Here is a 23441-nt window from a genome sequence, read left to right on the forward strand (position 1 = left end):
TAAACCACTTATGGCTGAAGCTTTTCTGAGTAAAGGGAACTGGACACAGAAATCAGTAGAGAAGCAAGAAGCTGGAAGTCAGGGACCCCAAAGAGAGTGTCAATGCCACCAAGTACATTGCCGTGGGAGGTAAAGGCCCAGTCACCCCAAGATTTCAAACCAGAAGATACCAACCTTGGGCAGAAGCACACCTTCTAGCCTCAGAAACTAGGAGCTGATATACTCCCGTCGTTAAGCCAACCCGTTGTATGGTATTTGTTTTAGCAGCTAGCAAAATAAACTTCTCCATCATCCATTTCAAGTCTGGTCAGATTTCACCTTCTCCGTGAGGCCCACCCTGATATTCTCTTCAGTACTGCAAACTGCCCTCTCCAAAGCATTCTGACACTCTTGATTTTTCCTACTCTACTTTTCCTCTTTGCTGTATCACTTATCACCTTCTCACATACTTGCTAAGATAGTTATTAGGTTTATTTTCTGTTCCTGTCTCCTACTTGAACATAAGCTCCACAAGAGTTTGGATCTTAATTTGTTTACTAATGTCTCCCAAGCCCCAAGAACAGTGCCTAGCACATAATAGATGCTCAATAAAGATTTGAAGAATAATGAATGAATATCAGTCTACTTCAGTCCCTTAGCTAACTTTTTGAGTGGGCACCTAGAACCTAGATGGAATTTCATAGGGTTCTGTAGAAGAACTGTAACCAAAGATATATACTTTTCACAGGATATCAGACTACAAGTGAACTGTGAATCAGTTAAATTCAAATAATTAAGATTTTTGTAATGCCTATTCTGGCCCAAGGACTATGCTGGATGCTGGAGAGACAGAGATGAATAAGCTATTGCACCTTCTCAAGTTCACCATCTATTGGAGAGAGAGATGTATAAAAAATGCCCCAAATACAGTGTGGTTAGTGCTAAACTAGCAATATAAACCAAAAACAATGGGATGAGAGGAGGGATTGGAAACCTCTTACTGCTCTGTTTTAGCAAGGTAGCCAAAGTAGATCTTTGGAGAAGGATGATGGTGATGGAGGCATCAAGAAGAGACCTCAAGTACACTCAAGTACATCAGCTTCCGTTTCCTAATCAGAATGGATTTTCCCATCAGGACCTTTTCTTGCCTTCTGGTATTGCAAGTTGAGCCAGCTGTGTAGTTGGAAGAATGAATTGTTAAAGAAACACTTACCTTTTAGCATTTTGGCTTCCAGTTTTCAGGTAGACTAAAGTATAGGCCTCCTTTCCCTTCCCCTAAACATCAGTTACTGCACATTTTGAGTTTCATAAAACCTGTAAATGCTCAGCCTACACAGAGGGGTTCTGAATCAATCTGGTCTCTTTGTGATAGTGTCATCTTTCCTTCTATCATTGTAGAAAAATAGTGTATTTTGCATTTTCTTGGTATTATCTTATTCCTGGTTATCTGTACCTTGACTTATCTTTACTGAATGAGAAGCAGACGGCAGATGACTCATTGGTACAATCATTACGATTTTCTTGACTGTCCATGATGATTTCAGATCTTGGCCTAGATGTTTTATACCACTTCTGCTTAGAATGAGTCATATGACTTTAGGCGGTGGATTAGAATCAGTGCTTTCTCTGGCCTAACCGGTTCTGGGTGTCCTCTCTTAGGTCCAAAAAGTATTCAGAAGTTGTGTTACTGAGTAGACTCTTCCCATTTAGAAGAATGGGGAGTCTGTTTTTGTGAACCCCTCTTGTGTTCTCTGACTTGGAAAAGTCTGAAGCAAATGAGTTACACCTTTCTTTGTGACGTCACTACCAATTTTTTAAGACAAAGGGAAATGTACCTAACTTTCACCTTCAACGTGCTAGTGAGTTCCCTTAGGTCACATTCATTTTTGCGTACCATCTCCTCCCACAGGGCTGTGCACATGGTAGGTATCTAACATACCTTGTGAATTAGTAATTAAAAGAATGCATGGATTGGCCTGCATTATGATATAAGGACCAGGTATGGAACCTGGTAATCCAGTTTTTATATCTGCAGGAAGGAAAAGCTATGCCAATCAAGTATCTACTATTACTAATGAGAAACATTGTGGGGTAAATTGAGCCGCTGTGATCAGTAAGCTCAAAAAGTGTATAAACATCACATTTCTCCAATTTAACAAAAGGGGAAATTTTGCCTTAGAAATGCATTGAGTAAGGGCTTATCTACAAAGGATAATTTGAAGGATTCCATATCACAGAGTCTCTTGGATGCTGCCCATGGCACTGCCTTTCCCTTTCCCTGGCCAGTAATCCTCAACAAAATTGTTGGTTTTCGAAGTTCAGGTAATGAAATCAAAATGGCTTTCTCCAGACCTTCTTAGGGAACACACATTAATTGACAGGGAGAGTGTTGATGATTTTCTCAAATTTTCTCCATTTCTAGGTCTGTGTCACCTTGGCAAGCACATCGCATAAACCAAAGGTAGATTTTCTCAATTGTAGTCTGTGGATTCTTCTACCACCTATACCCCAACCTCAGTTGTTATTGTCTATCTCCATACTGTGCTTAATTTTTCTTCATGGTGTTTATTATTACTTAAAATCCTATCGTTTTTGTCTTTATTATCTGCCTCCATCACTAGATTGTAATCAGCACAGAGAATGGTGTTTAGCTTTTGCTAGGCACTCTATGCATTTGGATAATTGAAGGTGTGTCATGTGAAAAAAAATTATGTAGACAAATTCATTTTGAAAATGCTGGGTTAAGCAAAGGTAAACAGGTTTATCTACTGCAGGATTTAGTAGGCATTTTAATAATATAATATGTATCATGAATCTCAAGATGGAGATAGAAAGTACTGTGTTCCCATAATTTCTTTTTTTTTTTAATGTTGGAACTTTATTTCCTTTTCCTTTTTTTTTTTTTAGATTTATTTATTCATTTAACCCCCCTCCCCCCCATTGTCTGCTCTCTGTGTCCATTTGCTGTGCATTCTTCTGTGTCCACTTGTCTTCTCTTTAGCACCGGCAACTGATCCTGGGACCTTCTGGAGTGGAAGAGAAGTGCTCAATCTCTTGTGCCACCTCAGCTACCTAGTCTGCTGTGTCTCTTATTGTCTCTCCTCAGTGTCTCTTTTTGTTGCATCATCTTGCTGCACCAGCTCTCTACTTGGGCCAGCTTGTTGTGTGGGCCAGTACTCTTGTTCAGGCCAGCACTCCTGCATGGGCCAGCACTCCTCTCCGGCAAGCTCGTTGCATGGGCCAGCACTCTTCATGGGCCAGCTTTCTGCTTGGGCCAGCTTGCCTTCACCAGGAGGCCTCAGGAATTGAACCCTGGACCTCCCATATAGTAGACAGGAGTCCAGTCGCTTGAGCCACATCCTCTTCCCCCCATAATTTCTTTGATCACGGAACTCTTTTGTTGTTGGTAGAATTGTCCTAATGGAATGAAATAAGTACATTTTCAATGGAGAGACAAGATAGGGTAGACCTTAGAAAGACTTATTCCAGTGGCAGAAAGGCATATTGGAGAGCTCTTGGGATTTTTCTGTTGAAGTCTCTAGAAGAGAGTTTCAGGAAATTTGGCCTTGGATAATAGAGCTGTGGGGATGGGGGAGATGTGGAGAAAGAATGCTGCAAGAGGGAAGTATTTGCAAAAATGGATTTTTTCTCCTTCGTTATTTTACCTAAGAGTGGAATTTGATTTTATTAGGGAAAACAGTGTTTGCTGATAATGAAGGTTCATTTGCTCCTTGCCTTTGAAAGTATTGTATAGATGCCACAGAGTAGGTAAGGAGCAGCTCTGTCATAAGACTTACTGGCCAAAATTATTATTATTTTTCTTAATAAATATTTTTACACCTACAAAAATGTGCAGAAACCAAAATATCAAGCATGATGATTTTTTACAAAGCAAACACACTTATATAACCAGCAACCAGGAAAAGAAACAATATTATCAGAAGTCCAGAAGCTACCTTTTATCAATTTTATCTTTTGGCATTCTTGATTTTCTATATTTTACACTTGTTTTCTATTTCTTTGTTCTTTTAAATCTTAGCTGTGTTATTTTTTTCCATCCACTTTCTTTGCACTTAATTTGTTATTTTTTTCCAGATTTTTGAGATATTTGGAATGATTTATTTTCAGTCCTTCTCTAATGCATACATTTAAGGCTTTAAAGCAATACATTTCATTCTAACTCCTTTCTTTTTTTCCAGTTCTGGGGGCCAGGGGATTGAACCCAGACCTTGCATCTGGGAAGCCGGTGCTCAACCACCGAGCCACATTGGGTCCCCTGAGTTGTTTTTCTCATTTGTCTGCTTGTTGTTTGTTTTCAGAAGTACAGAGAACCGAACCCAGGTCTACCCATTGTGGAAAGCAGGCACAACTGCTTGAGCCACATCCGCTTCCCTCTAACTACTTATTAATGTTCATTCCACATGCTTCAATATATCATATTTTCATCATAATTTATCTAAAATATGTTTAAAACATTATTTGTGACTTCCCGCCCTTTGGTTTATGGGTTCTTTAAAAGTATATTGCTTAATTCCCAAACTTTTGGGGATTTTCTAATTATCTTTCTAGGATATATTTTTAGTTTAATTCACAGATGTTATATAACATATTCTGAACTCTTTCAAATCCTCTAAAATTTCTGACACTTGATTTAGAGCCCAGCTTAGGATCAATTTTGCTAAAGGTTCATGTACATATGGAAATATTATGTATCCTGCTATTGCTAGATTAGGTATTCTATACATGTCAATTAAAAGAAGTTTGTCCTTTGTTTCCTATCAGTTTTTGAGATAAAATGTTAAAGTCCCCAACTGAGATTGCGTATTTTGCTATTTAGTTCTATAATTTCTGCTTTATGTATTTTGAAACAATGTTGTTAGTTGCATTCAAATGTAGAATAACAATTTCTCTTTCATGATATAAGCAGACATTATAAAGTGTATATCTAATAATACATTTTGCTTGTTCATTTTGATATTAGTATAGCTTTATAACTTCCTTTTTTTTAGTTTTAATGTGATAGATATTTTCCATCTTATATTTATTCTTTCTATGTTCCTATAGTTAAAGTGTTTCTATTTTAGGCAGAATGAATTTAGATTTTAATTCAGGGCTTTCAATCTTTGTCCTTGGAAGTTTTAGTACATTTGCATTTTACATAATTACTGATATATTTAGGTTACTATCTTCTAATTTACTATGTACTTTCTATTTCTCTTTTCTCATTTATTGCTTATAGCCTTCTTTTTTTTTTAAAGATTTATTTATTTATTTCTCTCCCCTTCCCCACCCCAGTTGTTTGTTCTCTGTGTCCATTTGCTGTGTCTTCTTCTTTGTCTGCTTCTGTTGTTGTCAGTGGCACAGGGAATCTGTGTTTCTTTTTGTTGCGTCATCTTGTTGTGTCAGCTCTCTGTGTGTGCGGTGCTATTCCTGGGCAGGTTGCACTTTCCTTCGTGCTGAGCGGCTCTCCTTCCAGGGCGCACTCCTTGCACGTGGGGCTCCCCTACGCAGGGACACCCCTGCGTGGCAGGGCACTCCTTGTGCGCATCAGCACTGCGCATGGGCCAGCTCCACATGGGTCAAGGAGGGCCAGGGTTTGAACTGTGGATCTCCCATGTGGTAGATGGACGCCCTAACCACTGGGCCAAGTCCGCTTCCCTAGCCTTCTTTTTTGACTGTTACAATTATTTATACACACATATCCTCACACATACTATATATAAAACACACATGTACATATATTCAAACTATTCTGATAATGATTACTTTAGAGATTACATGCACAGTACTACTTTCATCACTTCTCATACAATGTTAGGACAATAGAAAACTTTAATCCCATATTTTTTCCACATGTCTTTTGGGTAATTGCTGCCATTAATTTTAATTTTACATGTATTAAAACCCCATGAGACATTATTTTTATAGTTTGTACATCAATATACATTTGAATTTACCCATATTTCCTCCCTTTTCCCTTCTGCTGCTCTTCAATCTGCCTTGAATTTCTTTGTTTCTACTGCATTCTTTTTTCCATGCCTGAAAAATTCCCCTTAATATTTATTCTAATATGTACAACTTTTTTTTTCGGTACTTTGAAAATATTATTGTATTTCATTTTGGCTTCCATAGTTTATCTTAGAATTTAGCTATCTTTCTTATTATTGCTTCTTTGAAGGAAATGTGCCCACTCCCCATCTCCCACCCCTGGTTGTTTTTAAGATTTTTCTCTTTGTCTTTGGTTTTAGCATTTTTACTCTGATGTGCTCAGGAATGATTTTTTTTTGGTATTCATTAATATCTTGCTTAGATAGAACTTTCTGAATCTGTGGACTGATATTTTTATCAGTTTTGGAAAATTCTTGGTAATTATCTCTTGAAATATTATTCATTTCACATTTTTCACTTTCTCTTCTTATGGTACTCCAATCACATGTAGTTTAGAACTTTTCAGTGTATTCCATATGTCACTTATGGTCTTTTTTTATTTTTCATCTTCTTTGCTCTCCGTACTTTGCCGGGGTATTTTCTACCAACTTATTTTCTGTTTTACTATCTTCTGTTGAGTCTAATCTTCTGCTCAGTTTTTACTCAGTTCATACATTTTTCAGTTCTAGAATATCCACTTATACGGGTTCTGGTTCTCTGATGAAATTTTCCAGCTTCTCATTTATTTTCTTATGATGTTATTTCATAGCTATTTTAAAGGCCATACCTATAATTCCCATATCTGTGTCATCTGTGATTTCATTTCTATTATCTTTTTTCCCTCTTGGTGCTGTTTCTTGGGAAGGCTGATAATTTAAAAATTAAGTGATGGGTATTATGTAAGAGGAATTATAGACTCTTTAGATGACATCCTTATGGAAAAGATTATCGTTATCTTGTAGGCAGGTAGGGTAGGTGCTTGTGACCTTAATACAAACAGGGTGTGATCTGACTTGGGCTGGAATGCAGTTCGGGTAGGGTTTGGTTTACCTGTAGTTTGGCACCACTTCTAAGGTGTGGCCCTGTAAAATGCTCATCTTAAAGCCTTGAATGTTTACTAGGAATTCTCCTTATAAGCTTATAAGTGTCTCCTCAGCACCATGCCAATGCACCTGATCTTTTCAGTGACTTTCTATTTGGTTTCTTAGCTTCTCAACATTTGCAAATGCTTCAGGGAAAATCCATTGAACATTGGGTTAACAACTCTGCAGCTTACATTTCTCTGGAATTTTGACCGCTAAAGCCCTCATTCCCTCAACCACCTCTAACTTCAATTTTTGCTTCTTGAGCAGTTTGATATTGCCATAAGCTCTGCTGGGCTCTTTGTCTCTTAGCAGTGGCTCTTTACCATTTTTCTCCTAGTTTCTTGCTCTGTGCCCAAAACAAACAAACAAACAAACAAACAAAACAAAAAAACCCAAAAAACTCTGACAAGGTAGATAGAGCTCATGCAGAATGTCAGATCATGTCTTTGTAGTTCTCTCCTCTCAGTTACTTGTCACTGGAAGTCCTGGTTGTTTGGGCAGCTCTTTGATGCCATCAAATGTTTATCAGGGTTTCCTAGTTTCTTTCAGCTGAAGGGTAGGTAGATCTGCTATATGCTACCCATAAGTAGGTGTTCTTGAACTAGAAGTCCTTCCAAATTAAATTTTACCATTTACTTATTGAACAGGTAGGTACCAGGCATTATGCAAAGTGCTTTATATTTCCATTAACTTATTAAACTTAATTTATTGAGCACCTCTTAAATTCTGGGCAATTGTTAAGTAAATAGACTGTATCAGTAAACCAAACAAACCATCAACATGTCTAGTGTCATACCTCTTATATTCTTGTGACTAAGATAAAATATAAAAAATAAATATTATTATTTATTTTTAGATGAGAAAAATGAGATAGAGAGATTCTTTAACTTGTCCAGGTTCAAATAGGTTAGCGTGATAGAGCCAGAATTTGGACCCAAGTATTTCTCTCCAAAGTCTTAAACTATGCCAAACAAAGAATATTTATACTTACATGACGTTTCGTAAGACTGAGAACTTGGTTATTTATTTCGAAAATCTTGCGAGAATAGCCTATTACAGACTCAAGGTAAGTAACTGCATATTCTGTGATGATCACTTTAATTTGCAGTACTTATTCACATTGCATTTTAGATGCCTGAGACAACTCATTGTTTTTTTTTTCCCCTTGATTCTCAAGCTACAGTGCAGCTCCCAGTAATCACTGATGAATGGCATGAATGTACTTCTCTGTTCAACTCTTAATATACACCCAGTACTTATTTTTGTTTTTTGCCTTCCAGATCTACATTCCACAACTGCAGGTAAGAAGCCCAAAACTATGCAGCTTTTCCACCGTTATGATTGAATAGCATTAGGCTGGTATTTAAAGATTTCAGTTGCTTACTTAGTTCATAAGTCAAATTCTGTGCAGTTTAACTTCCTTTTAACTCCCTAGACATACACTGTAAATTGTTTTTTAATCTGGCATTTATTTTCACTTGACTTATTTTTTTAAGCCTTCATTTTTTTCTTCTCTTCATTTCTAACTCTATTAGGTTGGAGACACCATTCATTTTGTAAGAAATGTTTTAAACACATTTCATCTATCAGGATTAATTTTGCTGAATGCACCACCAAATAAATACATTAAAAATAACTGTAACACTTCATTAATCAAAATGTCAACTTTAGCAGATGTGAAACACTGCTCTCCCTTTAAAATTCTCTTCCTTTGCCTGGGAGTGCTTGTCTATTTGACTAAAATATACAAGGTGATGTAGAAGGCTGTCATTCTATTAAAATATGAGTGCAGGATTTGAAGGTGCAATCCATTATAATTAATGCTAATTAATTATTATATGGTCAAATAAGCAACAAATGCAAATGCAAAATCTAAAAAGTTAATTATTTGAAAATTGGTTAATCAATTGTGCATTCAAATGCACATTTGTTTTTAGCATGCAGACACTTTGCACTTTTACAAGGGATTAGTGTAGATTAAAAAAAACATTAGAATAAAATATTTTTGAAAATATTTCTGCCGCATGGGGAAAGGAAATATATTAAGATTAAATGTATTGGATTCTTTAGAAAATCAAACCTGTTTTTCCCCATAAACAATCTTCAAAAGAAAGAAAAAATATTAGTATGAACAAAATAATGACAAAAAGAAATCAGTCCAGATTACCTTCTTTGTGGCAGGCAGGCATTCAGCTTGAACATAATTAAAAGAAAATCTCTGTGACATTAAGTGGCCTGCAACCCACATGAATGTCCCCCCAAAGGACAATATCCAGATGGAATTGCTCTCTTTTAAAAACAAAACTGGAATCATGTAAGGATAAAAAATTGCCAGGCAGCTGAGGAGTCTTAAGCAAGACTTTTTCATCTTCCAGTTTCACAGACTGAATAAAACAAAAAGGCAGAAGCATCAGAGGCTGCATAGCAGCAGCAACAACAATCCTAACAAACTACAAGAAAGGCAGACGATGAATGGGTGCTAAAAAGAAACCTACCCTGTGAGTTACCCAATACCTTGTTCATTCAACAGAAGGTCAAATCTGCTTAAGGCAGAAGAAATGTTTTATTGGCTCCTGAATATCAGAAATAAAATTCTGTTGTTCTTTCGAGTTGAATTCCAGAACCCCTCTGCGGGAGAAGCAGAAGTAAAGTTGCTGAGCTAAGAGAGGGTGGATGGTGGCATGGACAAATAAAAGCAGAAAGGTGAAAATGAGTTTACCTATTATAATAAGTATTTATTTATTTTTGAATAGACAATTAGATACATCAAGAGTATCAGTTTAAATTTGGCTCTAAAAGGTGATGTCAGGAATATGGACTTTTATGTGATAGGTAATGGAGAGGCATTGAAGATTTGGGGTTCAGGATTGTGACTCCATTTAAGATGAATTTTAAAAAATATTTTTTTCAAGAGAGATTGGAGAAGATGGAAATTAGAGAGAGGGAGAACCATTAGAGTTTATTTAGTAAATTGATGTAAATATATCTGAACTTTGAAGGAGGAGGATAAAAATGAAGCAGTAAATAGGTACATTTCAAAGATTGAGTCAATATGACAGACAGACTTAGAAATACCACAAATATTTTAATGCTCTGGGAGTGGAAAAGTGATGGAAGAAATGCAAAAGTTGAAATAAATATTATATCTGGACTTAAGATGATATGTTATGTTTTAAAAACATTGAGTTTGGAATGAAAACAGGGCAACAAGTATAGATACAGATATTGTTAGAAGACCTACTATCTTGTTGCATTTGGAAGTAATTTAAATCAAAGGGCATCTGCTCTAAGAGAAATGGGTTGAGGAAGAGAGGAAGTCTAAAGACTAAACTCTGAGGAGATAGAGTGAAAGGATATGAGGATTCCAGTAAAAAGAGAGCTACCAAAAGAGGCAGGAAAATATCAGTTAGAAATATAGGAGGATAACTAGAATAACACAGAATCACATAAGCCAAAGATGAAAACGGTAGCCTATAACACATCACAGTATAAAGGTAAAAAAGACTAGTTTTCTATGGGAGAGTAGTCAGCAGAGTTTAAGAATAGAGAGATTAATAAAATTAAGGTACAAATAGGGTTACTGGATTAGGATTTAGAATGAATTTTAAGAATGTGCTATCACTAAGTAGAAGGAATTATAGAGAACTTAAATTATGAGATAGTTCTTCAGTAAACATTGACTTTTTGAGCATATAGTATGTTCAAGGTAGTAGGCTAGGCGATGTGAGACATGATTCTGACTGTCAAGGAGTTTATACTCTGGAGTGAAAGATGAAAAGAATAATATAAGGCAGGGCATGTGATTGTGTTCAGAGGTGTGGTGCACACAGTAATAGCTGCTAACTTGCTACAGGGGAAGAGTAAGCCCCATGGACATGGGTGGCCTCAAAAGTCTTAACAAAAGGTAGCCCTAAGCTTGGACTTAAAGGACATTAAGATTTATATAAACAGATAAAGAGAGGAAAAGGCATTCTAGGTAGGAAAGATGAAGGACTAGATGCTGAGAATGTGTTAACTCTTACAGTAGACATAATCTAATATCCATTATTAATTCTCCAACCCCCTATTTTCTGCTCACACAACTCACATTTCTTCAGGTAGCAATGGAAAATCTCTGATCTCAAGTGGAGTAGGACCCTACCCTAGCCCCAGGGGGTGGATATTGATTACTCTAAAGCAGTTGTGGGATTTTCTTTGATATGGAATAGTCTAGGGTAGCCTTATAATTCAGTTCTTCTAAAGAGAAATGGGACTTGTGGGAAAATTTTGCTTTCTTAATAAAAAGGGGGCAAATTTGGCTGGCACAGACTTGTCTTTTTGACTTCCCCCGCTTTGTTTTGCTTGTGATATGGACTAATTCCTGAAGAATTAGGAGCCATGTTAACAGGCAATGAAGATAGAAGCTAAAGCGCTAAATTCAGCTGAGCAAAGAGGGAGAAAGGGTCTGGGTCCTTGACATTATCATCGAGACGCTGCACTGGCCTGTGATACTGACCTCCAGACTTCTTGTTTTGTGAGAAAAAAGCAACTATTTGTACCAACTGTTTAATCTGTGTATTTTGTTACTTGCAGTCAAATAAATATTTAACTGACATAGAGTTTGAGTAGTTGTAACAATGGAATGCTACTCAGTTTAGTGTAGAGGGGCCAAAATAGATTTCTAGCAGCAGGGCAGTCTAGATACCTATACCGACTATCCTACTGAAAACAAAATGCTAAACAAGATGGGGAAAAATACCTTTAAATGTATCCATAAGTTGGTAAGAAGTCAGAGGTATGCAGATCACAGACTGGGATGTATCTAGGTAACCAAAAAGGAGAGTGGAGAACACTCAAAACAGGTTTTTTTTCTTGAGGACATTAACCATTACTATAGGACTGTGATCCTTGTTTTTTGTGGCACTCTCACATTCAAAGAAGGTGAACAAGCAGCCTGGAAGCCATCTAGTGAGAGCCTAATAAGATGTCCCCTATATAAAGCTGGGATCACAAACGGATATACAATCAGTGAACATACTAACTAGAAATAAATCTGTCCTCTCTCTCCCATTGGGAAACAATAAGAAAAATTGCCAGTCTCAAACTTTAGTATTGAGTAGAAGAAAATAAATCTTTTGTTATTCATAACTATAACTCAGATTCATAACCCAAATTCATGCTACCTGGATGGCCAAATATTAAAATGAAAAATTGAGTATAAAGTGCCTCAGACACCTGAAGGAAGAAAAGACAAATTCTTTTTGGAATAACCCACCTTCAAACTAGGTATCAAAACATCTACAGATAAAGTTGCAAGGTAAGTGAGCACTATATACACAAGGAAACAAGACATCCTATATGAGAAAGGAAATAGAAATAGATCCTTAAACTCCATATTTTAGAATTATCAGACATAGAATATAAAAATGTATTAATAAGTTTTAGTAATTAAAAGAAAATCTGAGCAAAGAGCCAAGGGCAAATTTGAAAAAGAATAAACATAACTTCTAGAAATGAAAACTATAATCTCTAAAATTAAAAACTCATTGGACTGAGTGAGCAGCAGATTAGAGAGATCTAAAAAAAAGTATTAGTGAATCAGAAACAAAACCCAAACAAATTGAAGAAATTATCTAGAAAAAAGTCCAGAGAGACAGAGAGATGGGAAATATCAAAGATAGGTCAAAATGTAAGTGAAGCATATTGAAAAGGTCAAACATATGTATGTGTATGTACATATGTATATGTGCATATATATATATTTAATTGAAATTTCATGATGACAGGAGGGAGTCAGTGGAGAAGAGGAAATATTTGAAGATGTTATGGCTGAGAACTTGCCAGAAATGGTGAACGATACATGGCAGTTTGAAATTATTTTATGAATGCCAAAAAGAGAAAGATTATGTTTGTGAAGTAAATTCATTCCTGGGGGTGTGAGACCCTTTCAATTTGGACTACATCAGGGATCTGTGGCTCAGCTTGAGTCTCCACCTTCTTGCTGGGTTGTATAAAAATAGAAACATACAGGAAAAGTGAACTCCACTATCTCTGATCCTGCCATATGAGAGAAAGGAGAGGTCAAAGAGCTGAGGCCCAGGGAACGATGAGCCATGTGCTTGATAGCTTACAGCTGAACTCAGGAAGAGAGTGGAGCAGCTGAGCCTGAGAGAAGAGGTCTGGTAAGAAACTAGCCTATGCCTGGTTACCCACAGCTGAGCTCCAGGAGATGGTACAGCCTGGATGGGAAGGCAGAAAAATCCTCAGTCATCTTGCTTTACCACATGGCAACTGACTTTTGTGACAAAGCACCTCTTACAGTGCCTTGATTTGGGCATTTCCTGGTCTTGGAACTGTAAGTATTTACTCCAACTAAATTCCCTTTATCGAAACTTACCCATTTCTGATACTTTGCATTGGCAGCCCTTTGGCAAACTAAAACAAATACCAATGTGATTCAACAAACCCAATAAATTCCAACCAGGGAAATTAAAAAAATTCTCACCTATATAAATCATAGTAAAGTTGTAGAACATCAAAATCAGCCAGAAAGAAATGAACTTTCCTTTAAAGGAGTGACAACTAGATTAGTAGCTGATTTCACAATAGCAAAAATGGGAGATGGAAGCAAATAGAGTAATATTTGCAAAATGTTGAAATGAAATAACTCATTTAGAATTCAGTACCCAGTGATAATATATTTAATGAATGAGAGTGAAATAAAGATGAAACCAAAAAAAAAAAAAAAAAGAGGGAGAGTAAAATACAAAGGGCAAAAAAAGTGGACAAGTGAACAAAACAGAACAGAGGATCTAAGATCTTTGGGAAATTATTAAATGGTCTAATATAAATATAATTGGAGTCTTAGAAAGAAAATAGGGCATAATAAATACTTGAAGAGATATTAGGTGAGAATTTTCTATATTTATGAAAGGGATCAATCTACAGATCTAAGAAGGTTAGTGAACCTCACAGAGGATAAATCCCAAATCAAACCACACAATGGCACATCATAGCCAAGCAGTTGTAAATCAAAGATAAAAAAATCTTGAAAGCAGTCAAAGAAAAAAGATATTATAAGTAGTTATAAGCTTGATGACTGAATTCTCATTAGAAACAATGATGGCCAAAAAACAAAACAAAAAAGCCGGGATGACATATTAAAATAGAAAAAATATCAACCTAAATTCTATTTGCATCAAAGTATTTAAAAAAATGAATGTGGGAGGACTTTGGGGAAAATGGTGTCAAAATAGGTAGACAGAGCACAGCTCTCTCACAAAAAAGAATGGATAAAGGCAAAAACCTATCTGAGGGAGCTGCTTTGGAGAAATATAGGACAGGTAAGTGCTACACATTATCCAAGAGGGAACTAGACAGATAAAGAAGGCAAAGGAAAACCATGAGTTACTTACCCCTGTGGCTGGAAATGGCCCATATACCCTACCCTCAAGGCAAATAGCCTTGGTAAAGCTCCTGACTCACTACAATCAACAGGGAGGGAGCATTCCCGGGGAGGAAGAGGGATCTGGTGGAGGGTAGAGAGTGGTTTCTTTTCAGAGAGTTTGGCCAAATGAGTCCCCTTTGAATCTTGGAGGGGACTGAAGCAGCCATGGCGAGAGGGGAGGGGGGTCTGATTATGCAGGTTATCACACCTAGCTGACCTGGTAGAGAGGAACTAAGGTAGAGAAGGGGTGCAGAGAGGTGCCTAAACAGCCCCTTGCAAACTGTTAGAAGCCTGACTTGCCTGAGGGAATAAAGGCAGGAAGACCCAGATAAGCTTTCAGAAGTCTACTTAAGTGTGGAGCTGGTGTAGCTCAGTAGAGGAATTCCTGCCTTACATGTACTGGGTTTGATTCCTGGGTCTCCTTAGAGAACTGATCCAGAGGGTGATCCATTGGGTTATCAGGCATCCAGCTGGTACCTTACCACAGGGAACATATAGACAGATTTTTTTTTGTTTTAGGTTTTCTTTGATCTGTTATTTTTTACTTTTTATTGGTTCCTTTCTTTTTTTTTTCTTTCATTTTCTAAAACCTGGTACATCACCTGCAGAGGGCAGGCTGAAGGGTGATTGATGAGCACTGGCACCCTGAGAAGCTCCTTAAGGGCTTAGAAGGGAAGGCTGTTTTTCCTGGGTTTTCTTTTTCTTTTTTTTGTTATTGGTTTCTTTCTTGTTTGTTATCTTTCCTTTCTTCGTTTCTTTTCCTTATTTTTTCTACCTATTTTGTTTCTTTTCTTTCCTTCATTTTTCTATCTTCTGTTTTCTGGTGTTTTCCTTTCATTCCACCTCTTTATGTGTTCAGTCTTGGTTGTTTTTTGTTTTTTTCTCTCTCTTTTTTCCTTTTCATTTTTCTCTTTTCCTCTCATCACTCAGGCCTTTTAATTCATTCTATTTTTTCTCCATTTTGTTCCTGTTTTCATTTTTTCTATTCCACCTTTTTTTGTTATTGTACTTTTTAAATTTTTTACTCATATTACTTATTTTCCTAGGTCTTGTACAGTTCTTCTTCTACCTTTTTATTGTTATTATTTTTTTCCTCCTCTTATTGCTTTCCTTTTCTGTGGTCCTGATATTGTTTTTCTCATTGGAACACAGACAACTACAAGGAAATAGAATAAGAGGAACCAAATGTTAAAAAGGAATGTTACCCCCCTCCCATGTACAAACAAAATAAAACCCTAGAACAGAAAGAGGAACTAATCAACCAAATAAGCCCATCAAGATAAACAGATGCCTAGACACCAACAAAAAATTACAACCCATACTAAGAAACAGGAAGGCATGGCCCAGTCTAACATGCAAACTAAAAGGAGGAGATGCAGAACATGGAACAATTATTCAGGGGTATCCAAGCAAATATCATGAATCAACTTAATGAAGTAAAAGAAGAGATAAAGGATATTAAGAAGACACTGGGGGAACATACTGAAGAAATTGTAAACATGTGTAAAGAGATAAGATATGATGGTGATGAATGGTGCAATGCAAGAAATCAAAAATACCCTGAATGCACATAACAGCAGATTTCAATAGGTAGAGGAAAGAATTAATGATGTTAAAGATAGTACATCTGAAATCAAACAGATAGTAGAACATATAGATGAAAAGATAGAAAAAATCCAGCAGGGACTTAGGGATCTGAATGACAAAGTGAAATGCTCAAATATATGCATTATAGGTATCCCAGAGATAGAAAAGAAGGGGGCAGGAGTGTTGGAGGAAATAATGGCTGAAAATTTCCCAACTCTTTTGAGGGATGTGGATGTACATGTCCAGGAAGTGCAATGCACTCCAAACAGTTTAAATCCTAACAGGCCTACTCCAAGACATACTTGTCAAATTGTCCAATGCTCAAGACAAAGAGAAAATACTGAAAGCAGCTAGAGAAAAGAGATCTGTCACATACAAGGGAAGCTCAATAAGACTAAATGCTGATTTCTCATCTGAAACCATGGATGACATAGTCAAGGTGCTAAAAGAAAAAAAAAAACCCAGCCAAGAATTCTCTATCCAGCAAAACTGGCATTAAAAAATGAGGGGGAGTTCAAAATACTCACAGATAAATGGAAATTAAGGAGTTTTTCAACAAGAACCATGCCCTTTAAGGAATACTAAAGGGAGTTCTGCAGGTATAAAGGAAAAAACAGGAGAGAGAGGGTTGGGAGAGAGTATAGGAAAGAAAATTATTGGTAAGAATGACTAAAAAGATAAAAAAGAATAAAAACAATATATGACACACATAAACCTAAAGAAAATATGACTAATGTAAGTAATTCCTTGACATAATAACATTGAATGTTAATGGATTAAACTCTCTAATCAAGAGATTGGCACAGATTGGCAGAATGGATAAGCAAATATTACCCAATTTATGCTGTTGACATGAAACTCATCTTACACCCAGGAATGCAAGGAGGTTGCAAGTGAATAGTTGGAAAACAATTTTACATGCAAACAATAAACAAAAAAAGGGTGAAAGTAGCTATATTAATATCAGACAAAACAGATTTAAATGCAAAACTATTGTAAGAGACAAAGAAAGACACTGTATATTAATAGAAGGGGCAATCTATCAAGAAGAAAGAACAATCATAAACATTTATTTATACACCTAACCAGGGTGCCTCAAAATACATTAGGCAAACATTATAAAAATTAAGTAGAGAAACTGATGCCTCTACAATTATAGTGGTGGACTTTAATACACCATTATCACAATTAGAAAGCACATCTTGACAGAAGATCAATAAAGAAACAGAGACCTTGAACAATACAATGAGGATATAGACCTAATAGATATATACAGAACATCACACCCAAATACAGAAGAATACACATTATTCTTGAGCACACATGGATCATTCCTTAGGATAGACACATGCTAGGCCACAGAACAACTCTCAATGAATTCAGAAAGATTGAAATCATACAAAACAATTTCTCTGACCACAATGAAATGAAACTGGAAATCATCAAGGGACAGAGAACCAAATTAGTCACTAAGATATGGAAGTTAAACAACACACTTTTGGACAACCAGTGGGTTAAGGAGAAAATTGCAAAAAGAAATCAGTAACTGCTTTGAAACAAATGAAAATGACAACACAATGTATCAAAACCTATGGGGTGTAGCAAATACAGTGTTGGGAGGGAAATTTATGGTCATAAATGCCTATCTTAAAAAAGAAGAAACAACTAAAATCAAAGACCTAACGGTACACCTGGAAGAATGAGAAAAAGAACAACAAACTAATCCAAAAGCAAATAGAAAGAAAGAAATAACAAAGATTAGAGCAGTGCTAAATGAGATTAAAAAGAAAAAAGCACTGGAAAAAATTAACAAAATCAATAGCTGGTTCTTTGAGAAGGTTATTAAATTGAAAAACCCTAAGCTAGACTAACAAAGAAAAAAAAAGAAGATGCAAATACATAAAATAAGAAATGATGAAGGGAATATCACCACTGACCCCACAGAAATAAATAGTATCATAAAAGGGTACTCTAAAAAATTGTATTCCAACAAGATGGATAACTTAGATGAAATGGAAAAATTCCTAGAAACACAAAAGTAGCCTACATTGATGAAAAAAGAAATTGATGAACTCAATAGACCAATCACCAGTAATGAGATTGAATTAGTCATCAGAAACCTCCTAGCTGAAAAGAACCCAGGACCATATGGCTTCACAGGTGAATTCTACCAAACATCCTGGGAAGAACTGACACCAATCCTGCTTAAACTCTTCTAAAAAATAGAGGTGGAGGGAACATTGCCTAATTCATTCTATGATGCCAACATTGCCCTAATACCAAAGCCATACAAAGATGACACAAGAAAGGAAAACTATAGCCCAATCTGTCTAATGAACCTAGATGATAAAATCCTCAAACAAAATACTTGCTAATTGTATTTGATAACATATTAAATGAATTATACACCATGATAAAATGAGTTTCATCTTGGTATGCAAAGATGGTTTGACATAAGAAAATCGATCAGTGTAATGCACCACATTAACAGATTGAAAGAAAAAATTACATGATCATCTCATTGATGCAGAAAAAGTATTTGACAAAATACAGCACCCTTTTCTGATAAAAACACTTCAAAAGATAGGAATAGAAGGAAACTTCCTCAACATGATAAAGTGTATATATGAAAACCCCACAGCTAACATATACAATGGTGAAATGCTAAAAGCTTTCCCTCTAAGATCTGTAACAAGACTAGGATGCCCACTGTCACCATTCTTCTTTAACATTGTGTTAGATGTACTTGCTCAAGCACTTAGGCAAGAAGACGAATGATATAAAAGTCATCCAAATTAGAAAGGACTGAGTAAAAATTTCACTGTTTGCAGATAACATGATCCTACATATAGAAGGCCCCAAGAAATGTCCAACAATGCTTCTAGAGATTATAAATGAGTTCAATAAAGTTTCAGTTTATAAGATCGACGTGCAAAAATTGGTAGCATTTCTGTACACCAATAGTGAGCAATCTGAGGAAGAAATCAAGAAAAAATTCCATTTACAGTAGCAACTAAAAGAATAAAACAGCTAGGAATAAACTTAAATAAAGGTGTAAAGGATTTGTACATGGAAAACTACACAATATTTTTAAAGGAAGCCAAAGAAGACCTAAATAAATGGAAGAATATTCCCTGTTCATGGATAGGAAGATTAAACATCATTAAGATGTCTGTCCTACCCAAACTGATTTACAAATTTAATGCAATCCCAATAAAAGTTATCACAGCATTTTTTACTAAATTGGAAAAACTAACAATGAAATTTATTTGGAAGGGCAAGGAGCCCTAAATGCCAAATACATATTGAAAAGGAAAATGAAATTGAGGAATCATATAATCAGATTTTAAAACATACTACAAGGCTACAGTGGTCCAAACTGCATGGTATTGGCACAAAGATAGACATACTGACCAAAGAAATAGAACTGAGAGTTCTGTTATAGATCCTCACATATATGGTCAACTGATACTCGATAAGGCTGCTAGTCCCACTCAACTGGAGAGAATGGCCTCTTCAACAAATGGTGCTTGCAGAACTGGATATCTATATCCAAAACAATGGGAGAGGATCATCATCTCACACCCTAAACAAAAATTAACTCAAGATGGATCAAAGATCTAAATGTAAGAGCCAAGACCATAAAGCTCCTGGAAGATAATGTAGGGAAGCATCTACAAGATCTTTAGTAGGGAATGGTTTCATAAACTTTACACCCGCTGCTAGGTATATATCCAGAATAATTTAGAGCAAGGACAGAAACCAATATATGCATACCAGTGTTCATAGCAGCATTATTTACTATTGCTAAAAGTTGGAAGCAACCCAAATGTCCATCAACAGATGAATGGATAACCAAATTATGATGTATACATAAAATGGGATATTACTCAGCTGTAAGAAGGAATGCAGTATTAACACAGAGACAACATGGATGAATTTTGAAGACCTTATGTTGAGTGAAGTAAACCAGGCACTGAACTACAAATATTAACGACCTCACTCTATGAATTTAGCAAATTGAGCAGACTCACAGAGCTTGAGTCTGGAAGATAGGTTTATAGGAGACAGAAAAGGAGTAGAGGGTTGTGAGCCAATGCCCAAATGGGTAAAATCCATGATAAGGTGGAAGGGTGTAGTTGTGCAATGCATGGGCAGGTCAGTGGTAGAGTGATGCTATTGGGTTCAGCAGTGCTGGTCTGTGAGTGGGGGTATGGTGGAGGGTTGGGTTGGCATGTCTGTGGAACTGGAGGGAGGTCAGGGGAAAGAGCAGGGGGAACTCTGGGGATTTGTAGGTTTGTAGTTTAAATTACCATGTCAGAAATGTTCTTTTAGCAAATATGGCAGGGGAGGTTTACTAGCATAAGGTTTTGGATGTATAGGGGGGCATACCAGACAGGGTGCACCTGGGGCAGGCTTGTATGGAATATGTGTGTGTTATTCTTGCTATAGTGTGTTCTATAAGTGGGTGGAGACCCACACAATAAACAGTAAAATACTGAACTTCCATCTTGGGGAGTAGTGCTATGTTCTCAAATAGAGGGGCAAGTCTCTCCAGAACAAAGGCAGTGCACAAGAAAAGAAAGACCAATATATCAAGCCTTCAATATTATTGCAAGTAGCTATGATTTTTTTCCTTCAAAAAGTGAGATTTAGTGGCTACCATAGGTCCCGAGGGGAGGGGGTGGAAAGAATAGAATAGATGGAACATATGGCATTTTTGGGGCATTGGAATTGTTCTGCATAATCTTGCAATAATGGTTACAGGCCACTTTATATTTCATCAAAATTTATAAAAGTTTATGGCTAAAAATGTAATTCATATTGTAAACCATTGATCATGGTCAGTAGCAATGCTACAATATTTGTACATAAATTTTAACAAATGTACTATCCATATGTAAAATGTTATTAATAGGGGGAGGGCATTGGGTATATGGGAATCCCTCATATTCTCTGTATGACTTTTTCTGTAACCTAAAGCTTCTTTGAAGATAAAATGAAAAAAAAAAGACACTGGGGGAATATTTGGAAGAAAGTGTCACTGTACATATAAGACAACAGAAATTACAGAGATGAAAGACATAATGTCAAATTTTTTTTATTCAAAAAAATTTTTTTTTAAAAATTTATATTTTATATATTATTTTAAAAACTATCATTATTCATTTTCTTCCTTTTTTTGACTGTTTTCTTGGCTTCATCTTTGGCAAGGTTTTGGACCACAGAAGGGTCACAACTATGGCAGGGCAGGAATAGTTGATGCAGGGTGTTGGTGTGGGGGGGATGCATGGGAGCAAGACTTTAAGGCATATGAATGTGCTCAAGTGTTCGTGGAGCATTGTCATGGTGGGTGGAGAGCCACCCAATAACCAAAAGGAAATAAAATTCCCATCCTGGGGCATTCTGCTACTATCTTTAACAGGATAGCAAGACTCCCTCGAGTACAAGGGTGGTACCTAGTGAAAGAAGATGGACCATTGCACTGGTTCCTTGATATTGATGATTATACTTATGAACCTTTTTTTTTTTTGAAATTGAAACAGCCAAATGTTATAGGTTGTCTAAGAGTTACCTCTGGAGGGCCTCTTTGGTACTCAAATGTAGACTTTCTCTAAGCAACCTCAGCATATAAATGTACTACCTTCCCCCTGGCATGGGACATGACTCCTGGGGATGAGCCTCCCTGGCACTGAGGGATTGTTACCAAGTACCAACTAGCAATGTACCTGGAAAAAGACCTTGACAATGAGGGGGAAGTGTTAAATACAAATGAGTTTTTATGGTTAAGAGATTTCAAAGTGAGTTGGGAGGTCATTCCAGAGGTTATGGTTATGCGCAACTCAGCAGGACCTCATTGACCACCACACTAAATAGTGCCTAAACTAGTGAGGGTCCGAAGGGCTCTAGAGACATCCAGACATTATAAGCAGGACAGAGAGCTCAGGAGTTTGTCATTCTGCCAGTGGGCCTTACCTTGGAATTTTTGCTTCCTAATGTGACAGAATTGGACTGATTTCTGGTTTCCCTACATGTGGCTCTTCTGCCCCTTCTATTTGAACCTATAGTTAGTACTTTACTTGATAGGCGTATGTCCAAGAGACTTAAATCTTTGGTTCATCCATGCGCCAGTTGGGCTCTGAATCTCAGCTGACTTGCAACACCTACTCTCCAGCTCATTGTAATCACCCAGGACAACTAACAAGGTGATGATGTTGGAAAACACCCATCGTAAAGTACAGAGAGAATCTCCAACTGCAAGCAAGATAGTTCCATGCATCTGCCTCATGGTATCTAAGTCCCCTCTCAATTAGAGGCAGTGTGGGCATCACCATCTGAAAATTCTCAGGTGGGGGAAATAAACAATGGACTAAAGTAGACTTACTATTATTTTACTATAGAATTATTGTTTTTCTAGCAATGGAAAAATTTGTATCACTGATGTAAAGGTGGTGACCACAAGAAGCTCTGAGGGGAGGAAGAACTAAAAATAGGTGTAATATAGAGGCATTTTCAGGACATTGGAATTGTCCTGCATGATGTTGCAATGACAGATACAGGCCTTTATATATTTTGTCATAACATACAAAATTGTGCAAGACAGTATAAACTATAATGTAAACAATAATCCATGGTTAGTGGCAATGCTTCAATATGTGTTCATCAGTTGTAACAAATGTACCACACTAAATAAGGATGTTAATGTGGGAAAGTGTGTGGGGGGAGGGAGTGGGGCACATAGAATACACTATTTTTTAAATGTAGCATTTATGTAATCTAAAGTTTCTTTAAAATAAAGAATTGCATCCATCATCCATGTGGAATCTAAGCCCCCTCTCAATATAGAGGTGGAGTGGACGTAATCATCCCAGGGTCCACAGGATGGAGAAATAGAGTATGGATTAGAGTGGACTTACTGATATTCTGTTATGGAATTATTGTGATTAGTAATGGACGAAAATGTAGCATTAATGTGGAGAAAGTGGCCATGGTAGCTGCTGAGGGTAGGGAGAGGGAAGAAGAGATATGATGTGGGGGCATTTTCAGCATTTGAAGTTGTCCTGGGTGGTACTGCAGGGACAGTTGCTGGACATTGTAGGTCCTGCCATGGCCCACTGGGTGGACTAGGGGAGAGTGTAAACTACAATGTAAACCACTATCCATGTGGTACAGCAGTACTCTAAAATGTATTCACCAAATGCAATGAATGTGCCATGATGATGAAAGAGGTTGTTGATGTGGAAGGAGTGGGGTGAGGGGGTAGGGGCTATATGGGGACCTCATATTTTTTTCATATAACATTAAAAAAAAATTTTTTAAAAACCAAAAAGCCCATACATAAAATAAACTTAAAAAACAATATTGAGGGGGGTAGGAGGTATATGGGGACCTCATATTTATTGAATGTAACATTTTTAAAAAAATAGAGAAAAAAA

General features: G+C 36.7%; 1 long non-coding RNA gene across 1 annotated transcript in view; it reads left to right on the plus strand.

Moving 5' to 3' along the window:
• The window catches only part of LOC139439032 (uncharacterized), a 118791-nt gene that overhangs the window by 90631 nt on the left and 4719 nt on the right, over nt 1-23441 (plus strand). Inside the window, exon 2 of the long non-coding RNA XR_011648839.1 lies at nt 8273-8293. This is a non-coding gene — a long non-coding RNA (uncharacterized lncRNA). The remainder of the gene's footprint in view (nt 1-8272; nt 8294-23441) is intronic.

Source organism: Dasypus novemcinctus, chromosome 1 (assembly GCF_030445035.2).
Source record: "Dasypus novemcinctus isolate mDasNov1 chromosome 1, mDasNov1.1.hap2, whole genome shotgun sequence".
NCBI classification, from domain to species: domain Eukaryota; kingdom Metazoa; phylum Chordata; class Mammalia; order Cingulata; family Dasypodidae; genus Dasypus; species Dasypus novemcinctus.